General features: G+C 38.3%; 1 protein-coding gene across 5 annotated transcripts in view; it reads right to left on the minus strand.

The window, feature by feature from the left end:
- LOC105486104 (inturned planar cell polarity protein) overlaps positions 1-13,514 on the minus strand; it is a 96,967-nt gene that overhangs the window by 72,715 nt on the left and 10,738 nt on the right. The gene's annotated exons all lie outside the window — the stretch shown is intronic.

The raw sequence follows: 13,514 nt of genomic DNA on the forward strand, positions 1-13,514 counted from the left end.
TTTCAGTAGCTGAGGCAAAAATGACAAATAAAGCAATAGAAGAGATGGAAAGTAGGAAACACATTTGAGAAACTCTTGAGAATCACCAGAACTCTGAGACTGATTAGGTGGGGAGAGAGAGAGAGCAGGATTCAGGTTGACTGGATTTCTAGTTGGTGACTATACTTTCAGGCATCCTTTTGTGCATATCCATGTGCAGACTCATTGTAATAAATGGGAACACAATCTTAATACAAGTCATTTTCTCTCACTATCTCTCTCTCACATGAACACTGTTAAAAAATCCATGCTTTATAATCACATACAAACACATATAGGGTTATTCTGTCACTGTTTTTAAAAAGTGGAATCATTATATATGTACCTATATAAAGGTATATACTTAACTTCATAATTTCTCACTTAACAATACAGCTTAGAAATCACTAGTGGTTGCATATAATATTCGATATCAAGGATGTAGGACATTTGGTCATTCCCCTACTGATAAGCTTTGTGTTCAGTTCTTGTTTTTCCACCACAAAGCTGTAGGAACCATCAATATACACGTGTGTGTGTGTGTGTATATATATATATCTTTACCCAAAAGACTATACCAATTTATATTTTCACTAGTGATATGTGGGATCCATTCTCTTAATGTCTAGATTTTTAAAGATACATCATTTTAAGAAGAGAAAGACATTTTTTAAAAAGAGGAAGAAACTAAAAAGGAAGATAAAGAGGTAGAGACAGGGAAGTGTATATAAGAGACCCCACACAGAAGGGCAACTTATACTGAAAAGCAAATGAACTGAGAAATCATGAAGAGCTGAGTTCAAATTTTGTTCTATTACGATTTTAACCTTTTTAAGATCAACTGATTGATTGCTTTAGTTTTCCTCTTCTTGAAAACAGATTATAGCAGTGGTTCCAAAATGGTCAAATAGGAACAGCTCCAGTCTACAGCTCCCAGCATGAGCGACGCAGAAGACGGGTGATTTCTGCATTTCCAACTGAGGTACCGGGTTCATCTCACTGGGGTTTGTTGGACAGTGGGTGCATGACAGTGGGTGCAGCGCACCAAACGTGAGCAGAGGTAGGGCGAGGCATCCCTGCACCCAGGAAGCGCAAGGGGTCAGGGAATTCCCTTTCCTAGCCAAGCAAAGCAGTGACAGACAACACCTGGAAAATCGGGTCACTCCCACCCTAATACTTCGCTTTTCCAATGGTCTTAACAAAAGGCACACCAGGAGATTATATCCCGTGCCTGGCTCAGAGGCTTCCACACCCACAGAACCTCACTCATTGCTAGCAAAGCAGTCTGAGATCCAACTGCAAGGCGGCAGCCAGGCTGGGGGAGGGGCGCCTGCTATTGCTGAAGGTGGAGTAGGTAAAAAAAGAGGCCTGAAGCTCCAACTGGGTGGAGCCCACCACAGCTAAAGGAGGCAAGCCTGCCTCTGTAGACTCCACCTCTGGGAGCAGGGCATAGCTGAACAAAAGGCAGCAGAAACCTCCGCAGACTTAAATGTCCCTGTCTGACAGCTTTGAAGAGAGCAGTGGTTCTCCCAGCACGGACCCTGAGATCTGAGAACGGACAGACTGCCTCCTCAAGTGGGTTCCTGAACCCCAAGTAGCCTAACTGAGAGGCACCCCCAGTAGGGGTAGACTAACACTTCACAAGGCTGGGTACCATTCTGAGACGAAACTGCCAGAAGAACAATCAGGCAGCAACATTTTCTGTTCAGCAATATTCGCTGTTCTGCAGCCTCCGCTGGTGATACCCAGGCAAACAGGGTCTGGAGTGGACCTCAAGCAAACTCCAACAGACCTGCAGCTGAGGGTCCTGACTGTTAGAAGGAAACTAACAAACAGAAAGGACATCCACACCAAAACTCCATCTGTACGTCACCATAATCAAACACCAAAGGCAGATAAAACCACAAAGATGGGGAAAAAACAGAGCAGAAAAACGGAAAATTCTAAAAATCAGAGCGCCTCTCCTCCTCCAAAGGAACGCAGCTCCTCACCAGCAACGGAACAAAGCTGGACAGACAATGACTTTGATGAATTGAGAGAAGAAGGCTTCAGAAGATCAAACTTCTCCGAGCTAAAGGAGGAAGTTCGAACCCATGGCACAGAAGTTAAAAACCTTGAAAAACGATTAGATGAATGGCTAACTAGAATAACCAATGCAGAGAAGTCCTTAAAGGACCTGATGGAGCTGAAAACCAAGGCACGAGAACTACGTGACGCATGCACAAGCTTCAGTAGCCTATTTGATCAACTGGAAGAAAGGTATCAGAGATGGAAGATCAAATGAATGAAATGAAGCAAGAAGAGAAGTTTAGAGAAAAAAGAATAAAAAGAAAAGAACAAAGATGCCAAGAAATATGGGACTATGTGAAAAGGTCAAATCTACGTCTGATTGGTGTACCTGAAAGTGATGGGGAGAATGGAACCAAGTTGGAAAACACTCTTCAGGATATCATCCAGGAGAACTTCTCCAACCTAGCAAGGCAGGCCAACATTCAAATTCAGGAAATACAGAGAACACCACAAAGATACTCCTTGAGAAGAGCAACTCCAAGACACATAATTGTCAGATTCACCAAGGTTGAAATGAAGGAAAAAAATGTTAAGGGCAGCCAGAGAGAAAGGTCGGGTTACCCACAAAGAGAAGCCCATCAGACTAACAGCGGATCTCTCAGCAGAAATTCTATAAGCCAGAATACAGTGGGGGCCAATATTCAACATTCTTAAATAAAAGACTTTTCAACCCAGAATTTCATATCTAGTCAAACTAAGTTTCAGAAGTGAAGGAGAAATAAAATCCTTTACAGACAAGCAAATGCTGAGAGATTTTGTCACCACCAGTCCTGCCCTACAAGAGATCCTGAAGGAAGCACCAAACATGGAAAGGAATGACCGGTACGAGCCACTGCAAAAACATGCCAAATTGTAAAGACCATCGATGCTAGGAAGAAACTGCATCAAATAATGAGCAAAATAACCAGCTAACATCATAATGTCAGGATCAAATTCACACATAACAATATTAACCTTAAATGTAAATGGGCTAAATGCTCCAATTAAAAGACACAGACTGGCAAATTGGATAAAGAGTCAAGACCCATCAGTGTGCTGTATTCAGGACACCCATCTCACATGCAGAGACACACATAGGCTCAAAATAAAGGGATAGAAGAAGATCTACCAAGCAAATGGAAAACAAAAAAAGGCAGGGGTTGCAATCTGAGTCTCTGATAAAACAGACTCTAAACCAACAAAGATCAAAAGAGACAAAGAAGGCCATTACATAATGGTAAAAGGATCAATTCAACAAGAAGAGCTAACTATCCTAAATATATATGCACCCAATACAGGAGAAGCCAGATTCATAAAGCAAGTCCTTAGAGACCTACAAAGAGACTTAGACTTCCACACAATAATAATGGGAGACTTTAACACCTCACTGTCAACATTAGACAGATCAGTGAGACAGAAAATTAACAAGGATATCCAAGAATCGAACTCAGCTCTGCACCAAGCAGACCTAATAGACATCTACAGAACTCTCCACCCCAAATCAACAGAATATACATTCTTCTCAGCACCACATTGCACTTATTCCAAAACTGACACATAGTTGGAAGTAAAGCACTCTGCAGCAAATGTAAAAGAACAGAAATTGTAACAAACTGTCTCTCAGACCACAGTGCAATCAAACTAGAACTCAGGATTAAGAAACTCACTCAAAACCTGCACAACTACATGGAAACTGAACTACCTGCTCCTGAATGACTACTGGGTACATAACGAAATGAAGGCAGAAATAAAGATGTTCTTTGAAACCAGCGAGAACAAAGACACAAAAAACCAGAATCTCTGGGACACATTTAAAGCAGTGTTTAGAGGGAAATTTATAGCACTAAATGCCCACAAGAGAAAGCAGGAAGGATCTAAAACTGACACCCTAACATCACAATTAAAAGAACTAGAGAAGCAAGAGCAAAACACATTCAAAAGCAAGCAGAAAGCAAGAAATAACTAAGATCAGAGCAGAACTGAAGGAGATAGAGACACAAAAAAACCCTTCAAAAAATCAATGAATCCAGGAGCTGGTTTTTGAAAAGATCAACAAAATTGATAGACTGCTAGCAAGACTAACAAAGAAGAAAAGGGAGAAAAATCAAATAGATGCAATAAAAAAATGATAAAGGGGATCTCACCACCGATCCCACAGAAATACAAACTACCAGCAGAGAATACTATAAACACCACTACACAAATAAACTAGAAACTCTAGAAGAAATGGATAAATTCCTCGACACATACATCCTCCCAAGACTAATCCAGGAAGATGTTGAATCTCTGAATGGACCAATAACAGGCTCTGAAATTGAGGCAATAATTAAGAGCCTACCAACCAAAAAAAGTCTAGGACCAGATGGATTCATAGCCGAATTCTACCAGAGGTACAAGGAGGAGCTGGTACCATTCCTTCTGAAACTACTCCAATCAATAGAAAAAGAGGGAATCCTCCCTAACTCATTTTATGAGGCCAGCATCGTCCTGATACCAAAGCCTGGCAGAGACACAACAAAAAAAAGAGAATTTTAGACTAATATTCCTGATGAACATCAATGTAAAAATCCTCAATAAAATACTGGCAAACCAAATCCAGCGACACATCAAAAAGCTTATCCACCATGATCAAGTGGGCTTCATCCCTGGGATGCAAGGCTGGTTCAACATACGCAAAGCAATAAACGTAATCCAGCATATAAACAGAACCAACGACAAAAACTACATGATTACCTCAATAGACACACAAACAGCTCTGACAAAATTCAACAGCCCTTCATGCTAAAAACTCTCAAAAAATTAGGTATTGATGGGACGTATCTCAAAATAATAAGAGCTATTTATGACAAACCCACAGCCAATATCATACTGAATGGGCAAAAACTGGAAAAATTCCCTTTGAAAACTGGCACAAGACAGGGATGCCCTCTCTCACCACTCCTATTCAACATAGTGTTGGAAGTTCTGGCCAGGCAATCAGGCAGGAGAAAGAAAGAAAGGGTACTCAATTAGGAAAAGAGGTAGTCAAATTGTCCCTGCTTGCAGATGACATGATTGTATATCTAGAAAACCCCATAGTCTCAACCCAAAATCTCCTTAAGCTGATAAGCAACTTCAGCAAAGTCTCAGGATACAAAATCAATGTGCAAGAATCACAAGCATACTTATACACCAATAACAGACAAACAGAGAGCCAAATCATGAGTGAACTCCCATTCACAATTTCTTCAACGAGAATAAAATACCTAGGAATCCAACTTACGAGGGATGTGAAGGACCTCTTCATGGAGAACTACAAACCACTGCTCAACGAAATAAAAGAGGATATAAACAAATGGAAGAACATTCCATGCTCATGAATAGGAGAATCAATATCGTGAAAATGGCCGTACTGCCCAAGGTAATTTATAGATTCAATGTCACACCCATCAAGCTACCAATGACTTTCTCCACAGAACTGGAAAAAACTCCTTTAAAGTTCATATGGAACCAAAAAAGAGCCCGCATTGCCAAGTCAATCCTAAGCAAAAAGAACAAAGCTTGAGGCATCACACTACCTGACTTCAAACTATACTACAAGGCTACAGTAACCAAAACAGCATGGTACTGGTAACAAAACAGAGATATAGACCAATGGAACAGAACAGAGCTCTCAGAAATAATACCACACATCTGCCACTATCTGATCTTTGACAAACCTGACAAAAACAAGAAATGGGGAAAGTATTCCCTATTTAACAAATTGTGCTGGGAAAACTGGCTAGCCCATATGTAGGAAGCTGAAACTGGTTCCCTTCCTTACATGTGATACAAAAATTAACTCACGATGGATTAAAGACTTAAATGTTAGACCTAAAACCATAAAAAGCATAGAAGAAAACCTTGGCAATACCATTCAGGACATAGGCATGGGCAAGGACTTCATGTCTAAAACACCAAAAGCAATGGCAACAAAAGCCAAAATTGACAAATGGTATCTAATTAAACTAAAGAGCTTCTGCACAGCAAAAGAAACTACCATCAGAGTGAACAGGCAACCTACAGATTGGGAGAAAATTTTTGCAATCTACTCATCAGACAAAGGGCTAATATCCAGAATCCACAAAGAGCTCAAATTTACAAGAAAAAAAACAAACAACCCCATCGACAAGTGGGCGAAGAATATGAACAGACATTTCTCAAAAGAAGACATGTATGCAGCCAACAGACATATGAAACAATGCTCATCACTTGCCATCAGAGAAATGCAAATCAAAACCACAATGAGATACCATCTCACACCAGTTAGAATGGCAATCATTAAAAAGTCAGGAAACAACAGGTGTTGGAGAGGATGTGGAGAAATAGGAACTTTTACACGGCTGGTGGGACTGTAAACTAGTTCAACCATTGTGGAAGACAGTGTGGCGATTCCTAAGGTATGTAGAACTAGAAATACCATTTGACCCATCCATCCCATTACTGGGTATATACCCAAAGGATTATAAATCATGCTGCTGTAAAGATACATGCACACTTATGTTTATTGCGGCACTACTCACAATAGCAAGACTTGGAACCCACCCAAATGTCCAACAATGATAGACTGGATTAAGAAAATGTGGCACATATACACCATGGAATACTATGCAGCCATAAAAAATGATGAGTTCATGTCCTTTGTAGGGACATGGGTGAAGCTGCAAACCATCATTCTCAGCAAACTATTGCAAGAACAGAAAACCAAACACCGCATGTTCTCACTCATGAGTGGGAACTGAACAATGAGATCACTTGGACACAGTAAGGGGAACGTCACACACTGGGGCCTGTTGTGGGGTGGGGGAAGGTGGAGGGATAGTATTAGGAGATATACCTAATAAAAATAACGAGTTAATGGGTGCAGCACACCAACATGGCACATGTATACGTATGTAACAAACCTGCACGTTGTGCACACATACCCTAGAACGTAAAGTATAATAAAAAAAATTAAAATAAAAGGTAAAATAAATTAAAAAAAGAAAAGAAAATAGATTATAGCTACCTCACGGGACTCTTGTCAATAGAAAATACAATAATGTTGTTCCTGGCACGGTTAAGTTCCAAATAAATATCAGTTCCCTTCTTCTTGCTTTTACTAGATATAACTCTCGTGTTTCTGTATTTTTCTAACTGGCATTAAATGAAGGTGTCTCTAATGATCTCGGTTTGCCAGGTTTCAGGGTAGGTGAGAGTGACACAAGAAGTAAAGCTAGGCACTGCCTTTAAAGACCCTACAGTTCAATATTCCTGGAAGGTTCTTTATTCCTACTCCAGAGGATTAGTACCTAGTTAGATAAGCATCAAGAGATTGATCAACGGGTACAAAGTTACAGTTAGATAGGAGAAATGAGTTCTGGTGTTCTATTGCACAGCAGGGAGACTATATTTAACAATATTATAGTGTATATTTCAAAATTACTAGAACAGAGGATTTTTGAATGTTCTCATCACAAAGAAATGATAAACATATGAGGTGATAAATATGCCAAATGCCTTGATTTAATCACGACACAATGTATACATCTATTGAAACATCACATTGTATTCCACAAATATATATAATTATTATGTGCCAATTTTTAAAAAAGAGGATAAATGATTAGTGTATTAAGAAATTTTAATAGAATTCTAATGACTGTTGTCCCAAACTAGTTGTTCTAGCCCTATTAGAAGAAAGGGGATGTGTTAACAACAACAACAACAAAAATAACAACACAAAAACCTAACCTTTCATTACAACTTCCCCAAATCAAAGAAATTAATACATATAGATAATCCCCACTCCAGGAGATGAAGTTTAATCCCTCCTCCCCTTGAGTATAGACTTAGTGACTATACTATTCTGGAGAACAGAGTATGGAAAGAGAAAGATAGTGACTTTCCAGGGAAGAGCCCTGGCAGACACTACCTTACAAAACCAAGTGATCAAGGTTATGATAAACAGGAAAGGACTAAGAAATTGTTACAGACCATAGGAGACGAAGCAGACAATACAGTATTCTGGATTGAATCCTGGAATAGAAAAAGAACATTAATGGAAGAGTGGTGAAAGCCAAATAAAGTTTGGAGTTTAGTTAATAGAAATGACCAACGTTCATGTCTTGTTTTGACAAATGTATAACAGTTGTGTAAGATGTTAACATCAGGGGAAACTGGGTGAAGGATTTATGGGAAGTCTGTACTATCTTTGGAACTCTTGTGTAAATCTAAACTTACTCAAAAATAAAAAGAAAATTAATGAAAGGAATTAAATATAACAGTTTTAATTCAGATATTTGTAGTACATGGGTCGTATTTCAGCAGTAATATAAATACTCCTTCAACATTTTCTAAGACCGTATGGTACAAGCTACAGAATTACTGTGTAAATGTTTTTCAATTTTCTTTCAGCGAGTCTTATTTTGTTTATTCTGCTTTGCTTTAAGCAGAATAACTGCATGTTTATAGCCTGCCTGCAACATTTTAGGGCACTTTAATTGGTACTCAAGTCCCTAAATGATGTGGTAAACAGGAGTAGAGCCGTTCTTCCTAAAGAAAGACTTGCTAATTTGCAAATAAGCAAGTTCACTAACATAAGCTGTAACATAGATGTATTAACGAAAATGAACTTCAGATAATGTTAATAATTTTCTCATTCCTGACATATTCAAAAATATCTAGGTCAACACTAAATCTTTTAATACCCCTCTAATAGTTATTTGAATCTCTCAGGTCTTTATTTGCATTAATGCCAGCATTTTTCATCATTTGCAATAGTACGGCAATTTCCTTAACTACCACAAAAAAAGAGTTATAAAACAGCCAGCCCTACTTGCACATTTCCTTAGTTAAGGAAAATAATATTCCAAATCTGTTACATTACACTTTTTTTTTCTTTTTTCTTAGTGGGCAAAGCACAATGCACTTTACCAAAGTGATCAACACATATAGTTATGTGGTGCTAATAGGTATAACAGGACAATTCTAGGAACAGAGAAAAACCACACACAATAAAAACACTGTAACAAATTAATATGGGTTCTATCTGGCACTTGTTCAGTAAGCACTTGCTTGCCTATGCTTTTCTGTGTTTTCTTTTCTGTGCTCTGTCTACCAACGATATCTAATTTTCAGTCTTGATGGTCTTCTCATCATTTTCTAAAGGAACACCATGAATTTCAATCATTAAAACGTATGCTGGATGATATAGCAGCTTAGGGGTAGGGAGTCTCAGATGAGCTGAAGCTCTTCTTGCCAGTCAAATTTGAATAACTGTTAAGCATGTCAAAGAAGGCAAAGGGATCAGTCAAGAATGCGTAACTGTTCATTCACTGTAGTTAATACATTTCTACATCAGGAACACATCTAATAGTGACCTCATTCCCTGGGTCACATTTCCTACCACCTGCCCCCTCAGCTAAGTGCGGCATTCCTAGGCATCACTAAGTTAGTGATACAATCTAACCCTGGCAGAACAAAAGTCATACAGCAACAAAACATTTTGTGATAGGACTTTACTGTACTTTTAAAGATGTCAGATGGGACAGAGAGCTAATCAAATGGCTGAAATGGAAGTGCCAACACTCAGGAATAAAGACTGTTATAGGATTAGAGCACAGGATGGAGAGATAGTCTAAGACAGACCAGAAAAGAGTCTAGAAGAAGGTAGCACTTAAGTCGGACCCTGAATGATTTTGACAAGTAGAGATAGGAAGAAACGGTATTCCAAACAGAGAGAACAAAGTACATACAGGTGTAGGTGTGAAAGCAAGTGGTCAGTTTGAGAATGAGTGGATAATCATTTTCAATAATGAACAGGGAGATCAATAAAAATGAGATAGGAAAGACTTGGGACAGATCTAACATTTAGAAATCATCCTAAGGAATCCAGAATTTATTTGGAAGGCCACCAGACTTTTGAGTAGAGTAGAAAAATGATTTAGAACTGTGTTTTAGAATGCAAACTGGCAGTGGTATGGAAGAAAGACCAGAAACAGGATAAATCAGAGGTATGCAGATTAGTTAGGAGGCAACTCCACTGGTGCATGGGAAACAGGCAAGAGGCAAGAGGCAAGCCTTTTAAGTAAGGCAGTGCCTGTGAGAATGGAGAAGAGAGAAAACCAGAGAAGGAAGTCAACAGTACTGGAGACATCAGATCTGAAAACAAGAGTAAGGAGATAATGATGTCAGTAAATGAGATGGGCAGCCTAGAGAAGAAATGGAAGACAATGAATTCTCTTCACACACTAAGCTGGAAGTAGAGATAACAGCAGGGTATTACCATTTTTCATCATAAACCTAGTTATATACCATGTGTCTTTTTAATCTATATTAAATTAAAAGTAAAAAGGAGTCAGTGTTCAGAGCAGAAGAAAAAGTAGAAAATACTATCCTAAATTGGATGTTAATAGTATGGCATCATGAGTTGAAATGAAATATTTTTATTCTTCACAAGTAGTATGGTCCCATGTTAAAAATTCAAGAAAGAGAGAAATTTCAGCATTTCTACACATCATTGAGTTGGGGATATGATGTAACTCTGGCAGAACAAAAATCATAGACCAGCAAAATATTCTATGTTAGGGCTTTGCTGTACAGAACAGATTTTTTTTTTTTTTTTTTTTTTTTGAGATGGTGTCTCACTTTGCCCCCAGGCTGCAATGCAATGGTGCGATCTCGGCTCACTGCAACCTCCACCTTCTGGGTTCAAGTGATTCTCTTGCCTCAGCCTCCCGAGTAGCTGGAATTACAGGCGGACACCACCACGCCTGGCTAACTTTTTGTATTTTTAGTAGAGATGGGGTTTCACCATATTGGCCAGGCTGGTCTTGAACTTGTGACCTCAGGTGATCCGCCCTCAGCCTCCCAAAGTGCTGTGATTACAGGTGTGAGTCCAGCTCAGAATAGGTCTTTAGTGTACAATGGTGATAGGGCTTCACTGTACAAAAAAAAAGCACTTTTTTTCCGTCAGACAAAATTTTGCTGTCACCCAGGCTGGGGTGCAATAGTGTGATTGCAGCTCACTGCAACCTCAAACTCCTGAGCTTAAGTGATCCTCCCTCCTTAGCCTCCCAAGTTGCAGGACTACAGGCATGTACTATCATCCCTGGCTAATTTTTTTATTTTTTATTTTAGAGATGGGGATCTCACTATGTTTCCGAGGCTGGTTTCTGACTCCTGGTGTCAAGCAATGCTCCTGCTTTGGCCTCCTAAAAGCAGGATTACAAGTATGAGCCACCATACCTGGCAGAGAGATGAATTATTAACAGGGGCTACAACATGGATGAATCTCAAAGTAACTATGCTGAGTAAAAGAAGGCAGACAAAAAAAGAACATTCATACTGTACAATTCCATCTTTATAAAACTTTAGAAACTACAAACTCCTATAGAGTGACAAAAAGCAGATAAATGGTTATCAGGAGAGGCATAAATGGACGCTCAGTAGGTACATGGGGAGACTCTTAGGCGAGATGGATATGTTCATTTTCTTGACAGATGTACACATGTCAAAACATCAAATTGTACATTTAAAATATGTGCAGTTTTTTTGTATATTAGTTGTCCTTCAATGACACTATTTTTAAAATCCCAGAAAAAAATGTAAAGGACATACCTCCCTTCTCCAGTCAATCCTCGTGTTTTAGGTAGAAGTTCCTTAGCTTTAACAACTAACATCTCATTTAAAATCATTCCTGTTTCTCTCCATCAGTCAGTTTTAAAACTGACGTAACAACAACAAAAAATTCACTTTGAAAAATTAAAAATCCAAGTCATAACACTGACAAACTCTGTGTAACATGAACTAGGCATATTAGCTGGTAACTTGGCATTGTTGCAAATGAATGCGTGATTTCTGTTATCTTAATACTAAAACTAGCTAATGGCTCCCTCAACCCAACCGACCCACCAGTATTATCTCTGAAGCCTCCCAGGGTACATGCCCATGTGCCAACTTAAGACATACTGCAGCAATATAAACTCTTCTTTAACAAACCTAAAACAAACCTATTAAAATAACTCTACCAGAATTTACCATAATGTAATTTTATCTCAAAGATGATAAACTTTTAAATTCCATATTGACAATCACAGAACATGCAGGTAACTAAAACCTCGAAAATTTAGGATACTTTATGTGAATCAATATGCAGTACGACTTCCTTAGTAAGCTTCATGTAGTCCATGAAATGCAATAGGAAATTCATGTCTTTGCTTTAATGAGACAGACTAAGGTTGGCATTCCTGTACCTTTGATCAAAGAGTAGTTCTGTACAAGTTGGGAAGGCCACCGCTTATAATGATGACTGCAGCTTAGGGAAGTAAACATCTACGATAAGGGAAGAACAGAACATAAGCCTTTCTGGCAAGTTCAGCAAATTAACCTTCAGGTCCTACAAATCAAGAAAGGACAGACTTAAAATTTGAAACCTGGTAGGACTTGAAACACAGATCAGCAAAACATCTTATGGTAGGGATTTGCTATACTTTTATTATTAGGAGGATAAAGACACTAGAACATTTGGCGTGGTTATTGAAATGTGAAAAGCTTAATGATCATTTTTTACAAAAATGTAACACATATATATGTATTTTGAATCATGAAATACTTTTAAGTGACAAGTTCTCCTATCACAAGGTCCGCAGATTGGTCATTTCCTAGGAAACAAAGTTCACTATTTTAATCCCATCGAAGTCATGGTGGCCCATTAGGTATCAGGCATCTTGAATTCTCACACTGACAACATTCAGCTGTGCAACCATACATGAATTACAGATTCTCTCTGGGCTAAAAGTGTGTGACTCTAAAATGTGAGAAACCAAGAGTTTGAGTCTTACACTGTCTATGGCTTCACATACCAAGACCAAATAAGGTTCTATGTAATTCATATTTCTTTCCAGCAGTCTTGTGTAATAATCATGAATTTTAAAATTATTTTTTAAATGCCTACAGCATATTACAAAAAATATGATATTTAAAAATTTCTTTAACTCTTCAAGAACGTATTAAGCAGGTTTCTTCACCATACTTTTAAAGGCAATGATAAAAATCTTTTACATACTGATAGGTAAAAACGATTGCCAAATAACTGTTCCTCCTACATACACATAAATTATTTCTAACTGTTGTTCCTAAATACACATAAAATATCATCCTAAAACTGACAAGGTATGGTTGTCCATTACTGGGTTAGTTGACATTTTGGCACCAAAACTTTTTCACGATTAGTCAGTCATTCACTTCAAGCTACTGCTAACTGACTTTTCCAAAGTTCTTAATCTATTGCGGCAAGGGATAGATTTTTTTAAAAAATGAAGTAGCACTGAGTACTGTGAAACAAAATAACCTTTTCATGGCATTATTAAGAAAGTGAAAACCTTTAGGTATCTGTATTTTTAAAAATTAAATTATGACGTAAAATGGAAAACAAGAAAACCATGGAG

The sequence above is a fragment of the Macaca nemestrina genome, chromosome 3 (assembly GCF_043159975.1).
Source record: "Macaca nemestrina isolate mMacNem1 chromosome 3, mMacNem.hap1, whole genome shotgun sequence".
NCBI lineage: Eukaryota > Metazoa > Chordata > Mammalia > Primates > Cercopithecidae > Macaca > Macaca nemestrina.